This window comes from Rhododendron vialii, chromosome 9a (genome assembly GCF_030253575.1).
Source record: "Rhododendron vialii isolate Sample 1 chromosome 9a, ASM3025357v1".
Classification (NCBI taxonomy): Eukaryota; Viridiplantae; Streptophyta; class Magnoliopsida; order Ericales; family Ericaceae; genus Rhododendron; species Rhododendron vialii.
In genome coordinates, this window is record NC_080565.1 from 16,209,064 (window position 1) to 16,221,212 (window position 12,149).

General features: G+C 41.6%; 1 long non-coding RNA gene across 1 annotated transcript; it reads left to right on the forward strand.

The window, feature by feature from the left end:
• The first annotated feature begins 7,976 nt into the window (after positions 1-7,976).
• LOC131301255 (uncharacterized) lies at positions 7,977-9,046 on the forward strand. Its single transcript, XR_009191215.1, has 2 exons — positions 7,977-8,138; positions 8,238-9,046. It is a non-coding gene; the product is annotated as an uncharacterized LOC131301255 (long non-coding RNA).
• Positions 9,047-12,149: the final 3,103 nt, after the last annotated feature.

The following is a 12,149-nucleotide window of genomic DNA, read 5'->3' on the forward strand; positions in this document are numbered from 1 at the left end:
AATCTAGCCATGCAAGCCTACCATTTAGCCTAACCTAGCCATGCAAACCTAGGGTTTAGCCTTTGATCTTCCATAAGTGCATGCCATGTGTCAAAATTTGAGGTAGAGATAGAGAGGGGGGGCCGGCCATGAGAGGGAGGGAGAGCCCAAGAGTTTTGCCTATAAATAGCAAGCCATCCCATGCCATTCAACTCACACCTTCACCTAGCAACTTCTCTCTCTAGAAAAATTGTGTTCTTTCTTTGTTCTTTCTTTTGTTCTTCATGTTCTTGAGTAGTTCTTGAGTTCTTCAAGAAACTCAACCTAGGCCGCCACTAAACCGCCACTCGACCACCCTCTCGATCCAAAAGTAGTAGTAGTATTAGTCAAGTAGAAGTTTCGAGAGAAACCTTTCTCTTTCGAAGCTACCGGAGACCACCGTAGGAAGTTACTCCGCCCGACCACCGACGTACTTTCCGTAGCCGACTAACCTTCCGTAGCCGACTACCGCCTAGAAGAAATGTAAGGAAATCCTTACTTACTCCCTATGTATTTACTTACTCAAGTATAAAGTAGATTATCCCTATCTACTACTCCTAATTATATGTAGTTCATCCTTACGTACTTATCGTTTGTTTAGAAATATTGTATTTCAATCTTTAAGATGATTATGAGTATGTATATATAAGTTGCTTGTATTACTTGTGGTATGTGATAAAGCATAAGTGATTTCACTCCAAAGACGTCCGTACATGTGGCGTTGTGCTTTGAATAAAGCATAAGTGATACACTCCAAAGGCGTCCGTACATGTGGCGTTATGCTATAAGTAGTAATTAAGCGTGATGAGTAAATATAGAATTGGATGATCTTGTTAGAAAGATTCATGTCCTACCGCGGAGTCTTTGAATGTAAATGAGACACGAGAACCGAGAAAGTAGAAACATGACACCTAGGGTGTGGTTAATTAAAAGAAATGTTTTCCGAGGAAGGAAATATTTTGAAACAACATAATGACCGGTTTTGGGTGGCATTATGTGAGTTGTGTGTGTGTGTAAAAGAAACATTTGAAAAGGTTGAAATGTTTTGGAAACCGCGATGTGGCCGGACGTGGTAGCCCATTGTGTGGTGTGTGTTTTGTGTGTGTTCCAATGGGATCCGGGAAAAACGGAACCATTGTGAGGTTGTGTGCCAATGGGAACCCGGCGCGGCGGAACCATTGTGAGGATACTCGGGAACCCGGCGCGGCAGAACCGAGGTTGGGTGTGTGCTTGGTTATCCGCGGTACGGAGCCAATGCAAATATTTTTGTGTGCCAATGGGAACCCGGCGCGGCGGAACCATTGTGAGGATACTTGGGAACCCGGCGCGGCGGAACCAAGGGTGGGTGTGTATGCTTGGTTATCCGCGGTACGGAGCCAATGCAAATATTTTTGCGTGCCAATGGGAACTCGGCGCGGCGGAACCATTGTGAGGATACTTGGGAACCCGGCGCGGCGGAACCAAGGTTGGGTGTGTATGCTTGGTCATCCGCGGTACGGAGCCAATGCAAATATTTTTGTGTGCCAATGGGAACCCGGCGCGGCGGAACCATTGTGAGGATACTTGGGAACCCGGCGCGGCGGAACCAAGGTTGGGTGTGTAGCTTGGTTATCCGCGGTACGGAGCCAATGCAAATGATTTTGAAAGTGTGTGGCTTGGTTATCCGCGGTACGGAGCCAATGCTAATGATTTTAAAAAGGTTAGGTGTGTAGCTTGGTTATCCGCGGTACGGAGCCAATGCAAACGTTTTGTGTTAAACAAATGTCTTTTGAAAGGTTGTTTTGTAAATGAAAATGTTGACACGGTCTACGATGAGTCACGTAGGAGAAACTCTGAAATCTTGGAACACCAACTATAGTTGATTAACGAATGTGGATGTGTCATTGATTAAACTGTGTTTATACTTATCATGTGGAAATTGATGTGTTAGTTCCTATTGTTTGTAAGTATGGGTTAGCGGGTATGGGATTACTCTGCTGAGCTTTGTAGCTCACGGTGTTGCCTTTTTGGTGACCCTGACATATTATATCGGTGGCGACGCTGGTATAATGTGTCAGACTTTGTAGATGATCAGGGTAAACAGATCACCGTGGAGGCTTTTGGAGCTGAGGAGCTGGCTAGGATGGAGAAGAAGGAGGAGCTGTAGTTAGGAACCTTAGAACCCCCTTCATTTGTGTAATATATTGAACTCTGGTGAGAGTATTTGTTGTAATAAGAGCCAGACTCCATTTGATTGTATGAATAAAATGTCCTTTTAACGTACCCAAAATTCAGGGCGTTACAGATGTTATCAATAAATTGTCTTCTTAACGTACCCAAAATTCAGGGCGTTACATATGTTGTATTTTGTATATAGATCACTCTGCAAGCATGTAAAAAACCAGTTTACTGCTTTTCTTAGTATAATCTGTTAGCTTTGTAGTTAATTTGCATTTCTGCTGTTTTGGAGCACCCCTGGGATCATTCTGGATCTGTCCCAGAACCCAGAAATATGTAAACCACACACTGGTTAGAAGGCTCAGACCATCGCGCGCCCGAGCGCATCATCGCGCGCCTGAATGAGACCATCACGCGATAGTCTGCCTCTGACCAGTGAGTGGCCTTGCACGGGTAGCTTGGCTTTAGGCCGTTATTTTGTCCCCACACTGTTTATGGGGTGTTTTGTTAGTTTGTAGGGCTTTTTAGCCTTTAAACATTGCTTAGAACTGTATATTATGTTGCCTATAAACTCCTTGGTTTGTCCTGGGTGTGCACTGGTCCTTCCACAGCCCAGAGGGTTTGAGAATAAGAGTTGTGGGTTTGAGCTCACTGGCGCGCACATGTCTTAGAGTTGCGCGCGCAAAGGTGAACATCATGCAGTGACTTGTTTAGTGCATGTTAGTTTCTTCCTGCGCACGTCACTCCAAAACATGGGCCTCCTAGTTTGTTTAAACTCCCACAACAATCTGTTCTCATCCTATACTAACTGTTCATCCATGTTGTCTATCACATCCTGCAAACATGTTATAGCTTTAATCCCCATTAAACTGTTCCCCCGCCCCTAATTGGCTAAAGAATTGATTAATCAAACAGAATCGCAAATGTTTTCGCAAATGCCTAAGTAGAGACCGATCTCCGGATTGGGCGAGAGGGGTGCCTTAAAACCCTTCCCCTCTCGTAACCTGGCTCCCGAACCCAGATATGGTTATGACAGACAGATGCCTTCACCTTTTTCAAATCAAACAACGTAGCGAGCATTTCAAGTTCGGTTCCTTGGGTGTCGAACCTTCAAACCCAAGTGGCGACTCTAAATTGAACGCTCGCCTGCCAAATAAAGCGCACGCTCATCGATCCGCCCTTCTTTTTCCAGGCACGATTCCCACACATACATTGTTGTTTCAAGTCACACAAATGCAATTTGCAATTTGCAGTTTGCTATTTCAAGTCACACAAATGCAATTTGTAGTTTGCCTATTATTGGTCTAAGATAGTAATGTTAAAATTTCCTTGCTTAGTTACACACCTTTGTGAGAATTTTTGTTTTGAACTTCCCTTTGACAGCTTGTATGTAAGTAATGAGCAATTTTTTTAGGTATTTTTGTATATGTTTGAGTTGTGTAGATGTCTTATAGATTAGTTCAAGTTAAAAACTATCTAAGTTCTATGTATTTTACTTCTCTCTCTCTCTCTCTGCATTACTTTTACTTACCAGACATATTTGCCATCTTTTAACTTTGTCTAAGAAGGTCATACATGCTGAAGTCCAGTTTGCAGCTTAACTTTAATGTTAGTGTCTCCTTTGTTGAGGTAGTAATGCTCTATCTTGGAGCTCATCTTTTAAATTCCTTCTTAGTGGTTTGACTTCTGTTACAAAGGAATGTTTAGTTGCTTATAAAAATATTAACCAATAAATGAAGTCCAAGTGAAAGGCTCTGTTGAGACTGCTAAGGCCTTGACATATTGCCACATGATCTTTGGAACGACAACTATGAAAAGAAGGTGGCTATGGCTGAAAGGACCAAGCTATTATCGATTTTTGGTGTTACCTGTGTTTTACCTCACACGACTCTTGGTTATGCTGTCTTTTATTCTCTTCGATTAATTCCTTGTATTTGATCATTTTTGCCATTTTGTTGGATACCAATCTAGTAATTGACTAGGAACTATAGGTACCTCAGTCTCTGTAGACACCCTATTCTGGATTGTCCAAATTAGTTTACTTACGCTCTTTGATTCCCCAATGATGAGTAAGATCAAGAATGCCCCGAGAATCTTAGTGTGTTTGAGCTTTGAGCGTTCCGGAACTCTTTCAAGCCTTTCAAAAACCCTTCAAGCCAGAACCAAAAAGCCTCAGCAAAACCCTACAGGAACACGCTAGTCCCGCACCAGCATGCACCGGTTCTCTGCCACGTGTCAGTCATCGGTCAGCTTTGACCTTTGACCAGGCAAAGACATGCACACGTAGGTCAGTGACTAGCGTACGCCGGTCAAAGGTAGTCCCATCACCTTTATTCAGCCATGTTCACAGGACTTTTGTGCCATCCAGTACACTGTTTGATCGGCTAAGAAGTGATTTCGGACAAGGGGATGTTCCCTTCTCCTCTCTCCAACTCCCATGACCTTGTCCCATGCATTTAATGCATGGGAGACTTACACTCCAAGGCTAACCAACCCATTTCAGCTTGTTACCTCCCTCTCCCTCCTCTATAAATACCCTCCATTTGCATTTATATGCAAAGGGTTACCAACTTTAAAACACCTAGTCAAAGCTTCACCCCTTTAACCTTTTGTTCATCATTTTCTTTGTCAAATGAAGTGATAAACAAGCCTTACACCCCTCTACCTGCATACATTCTTCATCCATCCATCAAAACCACAAGTTCAAAGCTCAATAACTCCAACAAACTCAAAACCAAAGGTATACCACCTTTGATAGTACTCTGTTCTGATCCCTGAGGGGTCTGGCAAGATCAAGGCTGGTAATCAATACCAGTCCTGGCCCTAAAACTAGCAAGGTTTCAAAACTGTGCATGGCTAGAATTGGCGCAGGCCAGTTCAAAGAACGCGTACGCCAGTAATGGCTATACATGCAGTACTGCCGCCATTACTGGCGTGGGGATCAGTGTCTAACTGTTTTCTGTCTTCCTTTTCATTTTATCACCTTTGAGCATGTTAAAACCAGTTTACTGCTTTCCATAGTTAAGTTTGCTAGTCTTACTTTCTCAAATATTCATATCTGCTGCTTTGGAATGCCTCTAGGGTCTTTCTGAACATGTCTCAGAACCCAGAAAGTGCAAAGCCAAGCACTAGACAAGAGATTACAACTGGCGTATGGTAGTCTATTACTCGCATGCGCCAATCCATCTCAGTCCAGTGGCTGGCCATTGCATGGCAACTAGGCCTTGCCCCTCTGTTTTATCCCCACGTTGTTTATGGGGTATTCTATTCTTTTGGTGGCCTCTGAGCCCATTCAAACTATTTATTACTGTATATATTTGTGATATGAACTGCTTGGTTTGTCCTGGGTGTGCACTGGTCAATTCTAAAGCCCAGAGGGTTGAGAATAAGAATTGTGGGCTTGAGCTTACTAGCGCACGCGTGTCTGGTAGTAGCGTGCGCAGGTGGGATCAACATGCAGTGACTCGATCAGTGCATGCTAGTTTTTTCCTGCTCACGCCACTATGGGTCAGTGTATTACAGTCTGTTTAAACTCCCACAGGAGCCTATTTTCAATCTATACTATTTTGTTTCAATATAGCAAGCATGCCATTTTATCACATCCTGCTAACATGTTATAGTTTTAATCCCATTAAACTGTTCCCCTACCCTAAATGGCTAAAAGTTGATTAAAAGAGAGAATCAAATGTTTTACAAAATGCCCGAGTAGAGACCGATCTCCGGATTGGGCGAGAGAGGTGCCATAAAACCCTTCCCCTCTCGTAACATGGCTCCCAAACCTCAGATATCGAAGGTGACGATGGACCAGTCTATGCCTTTCCAAAATTAAACAACGTAGCAAACGTTTCAAGTTTGGTTCCTTGGGTGGTTTACCGCAAAACCCGAGTGGCGACTCTGAATCGAAGTGTTTCACCATGCTTTCCAAAAAAAGGGGCGCACCTAATTTCTATATAGAATTTTCAGGGGCATGTGCCCACAGTCTCATATACACAGCATCACATAGTACTGATAATGTTCACATTAATTTTTTCAGCATCACAACATGCACCTATATTAACGGTTCACTCTATTGCAGAGTGCTTGATTTATCTGTAAAGAAACATGTTTGAAAGTGAAAGGGTCAACCGGTTGTCTATAGTTTTCATTTCAACTTTCAGCACTCAAGTACATTAATACATCCAAAAATTCACCGATGGATATTCGCATGTAGTGTTACTTATTTTCTTCTTGTAAATCCCAGTAGCGGTTTTTAGATATATTAAATTATCAGTTTCAGCTTTGAATAGGCATCCTTCAATTTCCTTTGCTTTTGTCAATCAGATATATGGGATTGATGCAGCATCTAGAGCTGCTGTTTCAACTTTGAATATCTCCTCGGGAGATCACGTCCTTGATCTCTGTGCTGCTCTTGGTAAGTCTGCTTTGAAATTAGCTTGATGGCCAATTCATTTCCTGTTTCAAACATGTACTTTGATGATAGAGTCAATCTAGAATGATACCATCTAGGGGTTCACATTCTAGAAATAAATTTGTGAAAGACAAGAAAGAAGTTCTAGTGCCTAGGCAACCCCATTGCTTTACCTTTCCTTTGTTGCTCTAATAAGTTAGCAGAAGACTGAAGATTATGCTAATAACCCAAATAAACTCAGAATATCACCCCAATGCACAAGATAGTTGGCATTTCCTTGCATTTCAAAATTGAAATAGGATTTTCTTGCATAGAAAGTAAGATCGAACTTGTCAAGGATTGGAAGGAAATAAAAAATTGAGTTTGCCAAAGATCGATTTCCTGCTTAAGTTTCAATTTATATCCGCATGATTTATCTTTTTTAAATTAACCTAAGATTTGGTTTGTTTAGTATACTTGCTTCTTGGTTACAACCATTTCATTAAGTCATCACGATAGTGCTTATCAATGATGAAATCAATAACTGTGGGATCATCTTCATATAGTAACTTCCAATGCTAGGGCCGTGATGAAAAGCTTCATGTTTTCATATTGTTTCCTTGAAGCACAATACCTGTTGCTTTTATTTGACAATACCTGCATGTTTGTGCTTAATTCAATTTACTAACCTAGAATTTATCTCTAGCCATTGACAAGAGAATTTTTCCTGCTCTACGTACCATTACTTGGAGTATTGCTTTATTTCACATTTTTACAACGCCAATGATTTTTTTTTTTTTTTGTGTTGAAATTTCATGGAACCTGAGGTTCTTTCCTCTATAGTTTGATGCATACGATTGTTGGGAAACTGAATCCTCAAGACCTAGTAATGACGCGTACAGATTAGATAACAAAAATTGCAAAAACCCTACAAGGCAAAATTAGGGTTTTACCTCAACTCCCGCGTCTCGAACGCTGGTTGAACTTGTTACAGCACATCCTGTTGTATGCCACGAGTACTGCTCGACCATACCTTACGATCTTCTGTCCCTTATACCTCGAATCATGTACCCGTTTGTGGAAACCCTGCGTGGTTGTTTGTTCTCTCTCACAACCCACTTTTCTGATCTCTCAAAAACGTGTCGTCAACCTAGAGAACGAGCGGTATATTTATAGGGCTAGGGCAGGGACCTAGGGAGAAATAAATCTGGGCTCCTTGTGTAAATAAGAAATCTTAATCCCACTAGGATTCTATTTCTTATCACACAAATTACAATTCACCCCACTACAGAATTGTAATTGTACTCCCGTCCTTATCTTAATTATATTTCGAGCTCCATGTTATTAAATACTTATAAATCTCTCCACGTTAAGATCACAGATACCCGTAGATTAAAATAAATTACTAACGATGAATAATTTTTCTGTGTTGTGATGCATACGTTCGACTTGACATGTACATTCACATGGGAGAAAGCCAAACACAGTATCCTTTTTCCTTCTTGTCTTCTTTTCTCTACATTTTAAAACTATGCAGTATATAACGGAAGGATTCCAACGTCTTGCTGTCGATTAGGTAGGTATCTAATCTCACATAGAAATGTAGTTGTTTAGGAAGCTGTCACTTTGGAACCTAAAAGCTTTTGAATCAATTCTAACCAAAGAACTTAATCAGATTTGGGGATCTGTATGTCCTGGTAAATATGACCTCCTTTCACTACTGGAAAAATATATGCGATGATAGTGGTGTGGCTATCGAGCTAGCTGATGGTTCAGCAATGTTTGACTCATGAAGCTTTGGTCTTCGTTTGCTTTTTTTTCTTGGGTTTGTGACTTTTGGTGGTGTCTTTTTTCTTTTTTTCTTTCGTGTTTTTGCAGTTTCTATTTATTTGATGTGGCTCTTTTGGTTTGGTCACTCAGTTGCACACTCCTTCAATCATGGTGTTGCTTATATGAGATCTCTATTGGTTCTGTTGAGTTATTTGCTGTGGTTTTTTGGTGTGTCCTTACTGCTGCTAATCCTATTGGTCAAGGTGCCCCTACCCTTTGTTTCTTGCTAGTCTTACCTCAGCTTCTACACATTAGTTGGTCATGGTATGGCTGCATCTGAGATTGTTCTTGGCCCTGCTCATTTGTACTTGGGAAAAAACAAACCTACACACTTAGTCCTTTAGTCTTATCTTATTTTTTAAAAATATAGTCTTATCTTATTGATGTCTGTCTTTTTGAGTTGTATTGTTTAAGACTCTTATTTTTGCTGTGCACAAAATGAATAAAAGAAGCAATGCTGATTACAGAGGACAAATTTTGATTGGGTTGCACAATAGCGTCGCCTAAATTGTTTATCAATCGACATCTGTATAGGTTTATTAAAACTAGCATATGTAGTGAATTATTTTCTTTCTTTGGATATCTTTTTTTCGCATATCGACATTTGTATCTTGACTTTGTTACGTCAAGTTTTCACATTATCTTTTGATGCAATTTATGTGGGATGAATTGTAATTTCTCGACTTTATGATATTGGCTTAAAAGTTCAAGGGTAAATTACCCACAGGCGGTGTGGACCGGAAAATATCACCAGTTTCATGGTCTGAAGTTTCCAAATTACCAAGACATGGCACCTGGAAGCAATATTACCAATACATGGTATGAGGTATTAAGCATGATGTGAGTGGAAAAATTTGTCCTTTGATTAAAAAACGACACCGTTCCCTTCCCGTTCGTCCCAATCTTTCCCTTTTTCCTTCTCTCTTTTTTTCCTCTTTTCAATTCTCCTGACATATGAAGCTGTCTAGGGTTTGGTCCAGCGAAAATTCGTCTGTGCTCCCCAGCCTCTCAAGACTTCTCCCTACTCTCTCCCATTCAACAGCCGACGTGGTTCCCCAACTCCCTCCTTCGCCTCCGTTTGAATCGTCTACTCCGGAGACACTACCTTCAATCGTCCAAGCTTTGAACATTGCCATTGCCATCGCCAGTTCATCAGGTTAGTTTACTCGATCTGTAGTGAGATGTGTACGTTTTTCGGTGTATGTAGTTGTGTTATTGGGTTTTGTGTTGCAAAGTTTACTCGATCTGTAGTGAGAATCCTGTGATCGAATTTGGAAGTGTTGTATGCAAACCAAAGTAGAAAACATTGCATTCCTAACTTTGATTGAATTTAAGTACTTTGTCTTTATGTAGTTGTAGGTTTGAATCCCACGGAAGCCCAAACATTCCTAACTTTGAAGCCATTGGGGAATTTGTCTGACCGTTAACTGTAGCAGCCCGGAATTAATTAGTTGGGTTGCGCTAAAATGAACCCAAAAACCTGGTTATAAAAAAAGAAAAGAAAAAGATTAATGTCATTTTTAGGACACGAAAGATCTCCCACTAGGATATTTCAACTTCTTTGAGAGGAGTTTTGGGAAAATCTTAAGGCAGAGAACACCATTAAGTAGGTCAGAAAATGTTAAAACGTCTCTGTTAAGCAACGATATTAAATGGACCTCAAATGTATACTTCTTAAAAGATTTCTTTTTCTAGAAAATAAAATTACATGGAAAAAATAAAAACTTTTTTGATGAACTGCTTATATATAAATAAGGTTAGCCTAGAGGTAAAAGGTACGCAATACATTGCATTGATACTATTCTCCCATTGATTATTAGAGTTTTCCTCAGTATGTGATACTAACTTAGGCATCAGAGAGCCTTTGCCATGAGAGGCAAAGGTTTGTTCACCCCTTGTCTGTTTTGCAGATTAAGGTTCCGACGATGAACAAGGTTCCGATCAAGAGGCACGAGTAGCTGTTACATTCAAGGTACTGTAAAAGCACCTTTTGTTTTTGTCCACTTACAATTGGCGCCGTCTGTGGGAAATGAAAGAGTTCTATTTGAAAAATGACCATGGTGGAAGAATATCCAAAGACAACGCATGATCCAAAGAACCTGCTAGGTGGGGTAGGAGATAAGTCCCCACCAGGCGCTCTGAGAAAGACCGACGGCAGACACGGGAAGAAAACGACAAGCAAAGGCAACCCCTGACCGTCCTAGATGGCTCCAAGAATAGATAGGGCAGGACGGCCACAAGTTCCACACGGATGAGTAAATCCCACCATGAAAGGGAGTCAATTGCACATTCGAGAAGCGTGCACAACAGTGAAGACATCCTCAATAAGAAGAGGTAGGAAATTGAGGAATTCGCTCGTTTGATCAAGAAACGAGAACACGAGTTAGAACGGATCCGAGAGCATCCTGAGAACTCTGGACTTTCACAAAGAAATTCCAGGGGAGACAGGCAAGCCATGGTGGAGTACAAGAAGGCTCCTTTACGAAGAAGAAAGAGCAGGAGTCGAACTTCAAAATGGAAAAGAGCTTCTTCACAAAGAAGAAGAAGAAGCAGGGGTCCAAGTCGAACTCCAGAAAGGCGAAAGGCTTCTTCATGAAAAAGAAGGAGCAGGAGCCAAATCCTACCCCCGAGGAGCAAGGAACCAGGAAGCACCATAGGGACAGGTACGAGAGACCTGATTCCGATTGGGAGAAAAATGAAGCTCCTAAGACAAAGGGTGAGAGGACGGGACCATGACTGCACAAGAAGCAGCACGAAAAGCCCTCAGCAACATAGCAGCCTTCCCCTTGGTAAGAAGGCTGCAAGAAGCACGGTTGCCGAGCGAAGTAAAGCACGGTGCATTCGTCCTTTATGAGACAAATGCAGACCCTGTGGCTCACATACAATACTATTAACAGGCTATGTTCATGCACGATGGCGACAATGCCATAATGTGCAAGATGTTCCCATCAAGTCTAGGGAAAGTAGCCTTATCTTAGTTCCATAAGCTAGGACCAAATTCCATACGAGGATGGAGGCTGCTAGCCGAAGAATTCACTACTCGGTTTTCAACAAGCAGGAGAGCCCCCAAGACGTTTGAAATCCTCTCCACGATGAATCAAGGGGAAAATGAGCCGATCAGAGACTATGTGAAGGAATATTGGAAAACTTTGAATGAGATTGAAAGTTGCAGCAAGGAGTATGCAATAGCTACCTTCAAAACTGGGCTGCCTATTTAGGGAGAACTACGTCGGTCGTTAAATATGAAACCTGTAGACACCCCAATTTGGCCTAACAATTATTTCAAGTCCCAGCTTGGGGACCATCCCGATGATGAATGGATATAGTGATTGCTGATTGACTTCTCGTGAACCCATGGACTTATGGTGAGTACTTTTAGCCACTTAGAGGACCCAATCCAGAGCCACATAGCCTTTCAAACAGAAATACAGTATCCTAGAAAAATCTATCTTTCGGCCGTAACATTGATCTCACGGCCTCAACATCATTCTTTCACCCGTGAAACATGTTGCTTGAAAATCTCCTTGAGAGATCGATTCATCAGCGGCCAGATCTATTCTTCGACCGCCTAATTCAACCTTCAGCCACCAGATCCTTTGCTCGGCCACCAAATCGTCTTTTCCAGATTCTGGAATGTTCTATCATATGTTTGATCCGATCACCAAAATCCTAGCTGCCAAATTTCGATGCGTTCGGGCTACGTAAAGAGATTACCATGAAGTGTTAGAGTTGCCCTACACTTCCAATTTTAATCGTG